We start from the raw sequence: 6,594 nt of genomic DNA, 5'->3' as shown, positions 1-6,594 counted from the left end.
AAGATTTCATGTGACAAAAGCATTGGATGGGAGTGGGAAAGTGGATAAAGGTGGCTTACTGGAGCCGCTGATGGCTAGGTAAGCGGTTATGGCAAATGTACTGAAAGAGGGGGAGCACTGCCGTAGATTTACTGAAAGGCGAAAGATTTCCTGTGACAAGCGTTGGATGGGAGTGGGAAAGTGGATAAAGGTGGGTTACTGGAGCGCCTGATGGTTAGGTAAACGGTTATGGTAAATATACTGAGAGAGGGTGACCGTCTGCCATTGATTTAGTGCGTTAGGAAAGGTTGGTGGGGAAGAATCTTTGGATGAGAGAGCGAATAAGGAGAGCTGATAGATATATTGATAGGTTAACTGAAATAAAGACATGATTTTCCGTATATTTAAATGGAGATGTTAATAATAGTGATGCACTTATAAACGGCTGATAGAAGAAAGGAATTTGAGATAATGAAGGGGAATAAGAATACATAGATTTGATGAACAGAGAAAGGTTATGGAAGTACAACTACCTATGGAGAGAATTATATACAGAAAAGTGAATAAAAAACGATATGTGTGGATAAAGCAGATTCCAATTGGTAAACTAACAAAGGATGACAGTTTTCCGATAGGGCTGGACAAGGAAACACTCTATGTGAACTTGATGGTGGGAAAGGTTGTTGATTGGCGAACGAGTGGATAACAAGGCCGGACGGTGACGTGGTGAATAGGAAAACGGTCCGTGCTGACAAATTGAAAGTGGGGTCCTTTGGCCGTGGAAATGTGGGCCTGGAGTGAGGGCTTCGGGTGCGACCAGACGATGGGAGAGGCAACTGTGGTAGGGAAGTGGATGGCAGACCATTTTGTGTGAGATATTGACAAGTGAGAGATAGTTTTCAGCGCCATTGGGCCACGAAAAAAAGGGTGTAGGCGGAAACTTATTTTTTACAGTAAACAAAAGACCTCAAGGGCAAAACCAGATGAGAAGAAAAAGCCCACTAAGAAAAAAAAGTCCGATAAAGTTGGAAATCAGCGTAATTTGGCCACGAAAAAAAGTCTGTGAGCGGAAACTTTTTTTTTATAAAGTATGCACCTCAAGGGCAAAAACAAATGAGAAAAAAGCCCCTAAGAAAAATAAAAGCCCGATAAAGTTGGAAATAATTACGTTTTAGTGCAATATAGGAGATACTCTTTCAAACGACACTTTCATAATTAGTTTAGTCGCTAAAAATCTGAATATAACGTTCCGATATTGGTGTATCATAATCGCAATCAATTAAAAGTAGTTCGCTGTACTTTATTATTTTCCAACACATGCTTCAGTTTTAATTAATGGACGCACGTGATGAAAACAGATAATGAAACAGCAGCGGACGGGGCAACTTTTGATTGGTTACGATTACAATAAACTAAAGTGGAAACAATATTCAGATTTCCAATGGCTGAAGTAGTTATGAAAGCGTTAAATTACAAAAATACAAATACGAGACTACAGGACTGTTTTCAATGGTTACAGAGGTTACAATGGAACGTTTCTAAGGAGGGGGAGGGGGAGATCGGGGGGTGGGATAAAGGGGGGAGGGGGTGTTTTGAACTATACCGAGGGAAAGACACAATTACGAAACTACTATACAGGACTATTTTAAAGTTTACAGAGGTTACAAAGGTACTCCTCACCTCCTTCAAGGTATTAATTACTTGCCTCTTTGTTCTTTATTACATTCTTACTCAGTGTAGCATTTTTTCACCACCACTATCACAATCACCATCACCACCGCATCTCTCTCCCACTCACTCTTCCTTCCTCCCTTCCTCCCCCACCTTCCCCTTTCCCCTAAACCTTTCCTTTTCATCCTTTCCACGTTTCTAAATGTGGGAAAGGGGGCGAACCGGGGGGAAAGGGGTAGAGGGGCGTTTCGAAGCATACCAAAGGGGGGACTTACTATCTTTTTTATGGTTACAGAGGTTACAAAGGTACGTTTCTAAGGGGGAGGAGGAGAGGGGGGCGGTCGGGAGTGGGAGGAGGAGGAGCAGGGAGCATTTTGAAGGATACCAAAGGGGGACTTACTATTTTTTATGGTTACAGAGGTTACAAATGTACGTTTCAAAAGGGGAGGAAGAGGAGGGGGTCGGGGGTGGGAGGAGGAGGAACAGGGAGCATTTTGAAGCATACCAAAGGAGGGACTTTATATTTTTTATGGTTACAGAGATTATAAATGTACGTTTCTAAGGGGGGGAGGTGGAGGAAGAGGGGAGGTAGCGTTTTAAAGCATACTGAGAGGGTGAGTATATATATTCTTATGGCTTACAGAGGTTACATTGCTACGTTTCGAAGGGTGAGGGGGCGTCGGGCAGAGGGGAGTCGGGGGAGTGCATTTAGAAGCATACCAAAGGGGGGCGACCTTATATTTTTCGGAGGCTTTAAAGATTATGTTCAGAATTTATTTTCCCCTAAGCTGCCGCGGAGTTGTTAAATATGAGGATACTTTTACGAGTTATTTTCTTCCCCCCCCCCCCCTCTGACTTTTCCTTCCTTGTTCATTTTAGTAGATATATAAAGTAAGTCTTGGTCTGGGTCTTGCGCGGTGCTGGCTGGTTGGCTTGTGTGTGTGCAGATCTTTATTTTCACGGGTCCCATAATTTGTTGGTTTCGTTGTCTAGTATTTTTGTGATTTCAAGGCGATTTCTTATGATTACGAACGTCTCTATCCCTCTCTCTCTCTCTCTCTCTCTCTCTCTCTCTCTCTCTCACGGAGGTGTTCCTTTGCTTTTAAAATATTGTGGAGAGATCCAGTCAAACATACACTCATACGCACATACATTCATACATACATACATGCATACATACATAGCTACTTACATACATACATACATACATACATACATACATACATACATACAGACAGACAGACAGACAGACAGACAGACAGACAGACAGTACCGCCGACAACTGGGACATACAATTTCATAATATATTACGTGGAAAAAAATACACTTGTCTTTTATGATTAAATGGCTGTCAGGAGACTACGAACATAAGTCTCTCTTTTCTGCGAACCATAATTAGGTAAACACACACACACACACACACACACACACACACACACACACACACACACACACACACACACACACAAAGACATACTGATTGAAGGACGACAGATAGGGAAGGAAATGAAGGGACAGAAAATTGATTCGTCAAGAGAAAGTTAAGAGCGAGAGACAGAGAACTTGAGGGAGAGAAAAAGTGAGGGAGGAAGGAGGGGAACTTAGAAGGGAGGGAGGGAGGTAGAGAGAGGGAGGAGGGAGGAGAGAGGAGGTGGAAAGAGAAAGAAGGAAGGAGAAAGAGGAAGCCAGAGAGAGAGGTAGGGAGAGAAAAATAAAGGAAAAGAATGAAAGAGTGAGGGGCAGAGTGAGAGAGAGAGAGAAGGAGGGACAAAGAAAGGAATAAAGGAAGAGAGGGAAGAGAAGGAAAGGTAAGGAAGGGAAGGAAAGATGAAGGGTGGGAGGGAGGCAGAGAGAGGATGGGTGTGGAGCTGAAGGAAGAGAAAGGAAGGAAGGAGAAGAGAGAACATTAAATTTTAAGGAGGTATAAAGGGAGGGAAGGGGAAGAGAGGAGAAGGAAAAGGTTAAAGGGAAAGAGCAAGAGGGAGGGAGAGAGGGAGGGATGGGGAGAGGAGGAAAGGGAAAGGAAGAAAAGGAGAAGTATACGTCGGTAGAATTTACGTCCGACGAAATAATTGAAAAAGTTTTTATACCTTTGTGGTAAAAATGAGAATAGCCCGACTCAGGTCCTCTCCTCCTCCTCCTCCTCCTCCTCCTCCTCCTCCTCCTCCTATCCTTTCCTTCCTCCTCTCTCTCATTTGCCTCTTTCCCTCTCATTCTTTCCTTATTCAGTTTTTTCCTCCCTATCATCATACTCTGTTCCCTTCCCTTTTTCCTCCCTTTACTTTTTTCCTCATTTTTCTTACCTATTTCTCTCCCTTCCCTTCAGCATATTATATTCCCCTTCCTTCTTTCCTTCTTTTACTTCTCATCTTTCTATTTCTTTCTTCTCCGTTCTTTATTTTCCTTGCACTACTTTCCTCCTTTCTCTTTTCATTTTCCTCATTTTCCTGTCTCACCCGTTTCCTTCTCTTCTTCTTTAACTTTTTCCTCCATTCTCTCCCTCCATTTCTTCCTTCCTCTTGCATTCTCTCCGCATTGTTTTCCGCTTTATCTTCAACTATCTTATTTCCATCTCTTTCTTCCTCCCTTTCTTTCTTCCTCTTTCCATTTTATTCAACTTCCCTTCCTCTCTCTCTCTCTCCATCTTCACTTACTTTATTCTCTTTACATATTTTTTTCGCTCTTTTATTCTCCAGTTTTCCTCTCTTTTACTTCCTATTTTTCTTCTTTTTCTTCTTCGGCGAAAATCCATCACTATATTTTTATGAGTATTTTGAGGAAACTGATCACGAATATATTTTATCAGACAAATCTATTCATAACATTTTACACACACACACACACACACACACACACACACACACACACACACACACACACACACACACACACACACACACACAGGCACAGTCATGCTCCTCTCTCCGTATCCTTCCCTCTTTCTCTTCCTCGACTTTCTCCTTCTTGCAGATTGTAAAGTTTCCGTCGCTTTCCGCTCTGACTTTGGGAATTCTTTTGTCTTAAGCCTGGAATTAGGGACACGCGCTTTTCAATTATCGGAGAACAGCGATGATAATGGCACAAGGCAACTGTTTATGATGGTTTTATGAGGTCGGGGAATTCAAATATCTGGAGAATGCCACTTAGCTTCGGACTACGAGATAAAAACATAATAATACAAATACACCCACGCATTAAAATAGCACCAAAAATGGAGAAATCGGAAATTGTTGAAGTCACCCCCGAGTTTACAGTATGGCGCGCTCTGGGGAATGTCTCTTAGCTTCAGATTACTAGATAAAAACGTGTTACCAATACACCCACGCGTTAAAAAGGACGAATAAATGCAGAAATCGTAAATTGGTAAAGTCACCCCGAGGTCTCAGTATGGAGCGCCCCATTTTTTATGATTCAAGGCCATGGCGGAAAAGTCTGTTGGTAACAATAATGAAATACAAACAATACTAATACACCTACGCATTAAAGATTACAAATAAATGCAGAAATCGTAAACTGCTAAAGTCATCCCGAGGTCTAGTGTGGAGCGCCCCGTTTTCTATAATTCAGGGCAATGGCGGATAATCAGGTAGTAATGAGAGATAAAATAGAAGCCCGCTAATACACCCACGCATTAAAATAGACAAATAAATGCAGAAATCGTAAAATGCCAAAGTCACCCCGAGGTCGTAGTTGGGAGCGCTCCGTTTTCTATAATTCAGGGCAATGGCGGAAAATCTGGTAGTAATATTGTGCTTTTAAATATTAACAATGGCTCGGCTTATCTCGTGCTGCCGGCGTTGGGGTGGAGGACTAAAAATAAACGAGGGAATATATACAGTGTTGCGGGGCCGTGTGTGTGTGTCTGTGCGTGTCTGCGTGTGTGTGTGTGTGTGTGTGTGTGTGTGTGTGTGTGTGTGTGTGTGTGTGTGTGTGTGTGTTGCAGTGTGGACGCGAGGGACGCAACACAAATAACAAAGAGTAATAGGAAACACAACTTACGGTTAACTTCCTCTATTTCCCGCTGACGTGTGATCTGCGACATCTATTGCACGCGTGACGAATCAAAGCATCTCTCTCTCTCATCGACACTCTTTTGTTTACTTCTCTCTCTCCCTGTCTCTCCCTCTCTCTGTCTCCCATATCATTAACGTATAGCTAATCCTCGACTCGCTTTTGTTTATCTTTCTCTCTTCCTTTCTCTCTCCGTTTCCCTCTCCATATTATCAAAGCATCTCTCTTTGTATGTCTTTTGTTTTCCTCTCTCTTGCTCCCTATTTCTCTCTTTCTCCCACTTTCCATATAATCATCGTATACTCTTTGTCTCTCTCTCGTTCACCTCTCTCTTTCTCTCTCTTTCCGTTTTCATATCATCAACGTTATTCCTGTTTTTAGCGAATGTTCTCTGGGTTCATAAACGTTTTCGCCTCTTGTTAACGTTTGTATACACAGGTTTGGGTGTTACTGTAAAAGGGCTCAAGGGGGTCATGCTAACGTTCCCTCTTGTAGTAGAAATGTTTGTGTCGCGGTATGACGAGAGGGCGCCCCCGAACGTTTGCTGGTGTTGGGTCGTATTGGCAACACTGGAAGGGCCGATGCTTGTCTGGTAACGATGCCATGACGCCCGTTACTGCTGCTGGGTTGTGGTGCATTGTCCTCCTCCTCCTCCTCCTCCTCTTGGTGCTCATTTTCCTGATTTCATTACTCCTGCCCTTCCTCCTCTTCCTCCTAATACTGCTCCCTCTGGCCCTTCTACACCTTTTCTTTTTTCTCGTCTTCTTTTTCCTCCTCCTCCTCCTCCTGTTCCTCCTTTTTTTTCCTCCTCTTCCTCCTCACTCTACTTCCTGTTGATACTTCTCTTGTTGTTACTGTTGTTGTTATTGTTAGTGTTCTTTTACTGCTTTTATTAACATCTCAAAAATCTACGACCACCACCACCACCATCAC

Source organism: Eriocheir sinensis, chromosome 33 (assembly GCF_024679095.1).
Source record: "Eriocheir sinensis breed Jianghai 21 chromosome 33, ASM2467909v1, whole genome shotgun sequence".
NCBI lineage: Eukaryota > Metazoa > Arthropoda > Malacostraca > Decapoda > Varunidae > Eriocheir > Eriocheir sinensis.
Note: the sequence above shows the minus strand (reverse complement) of the source record.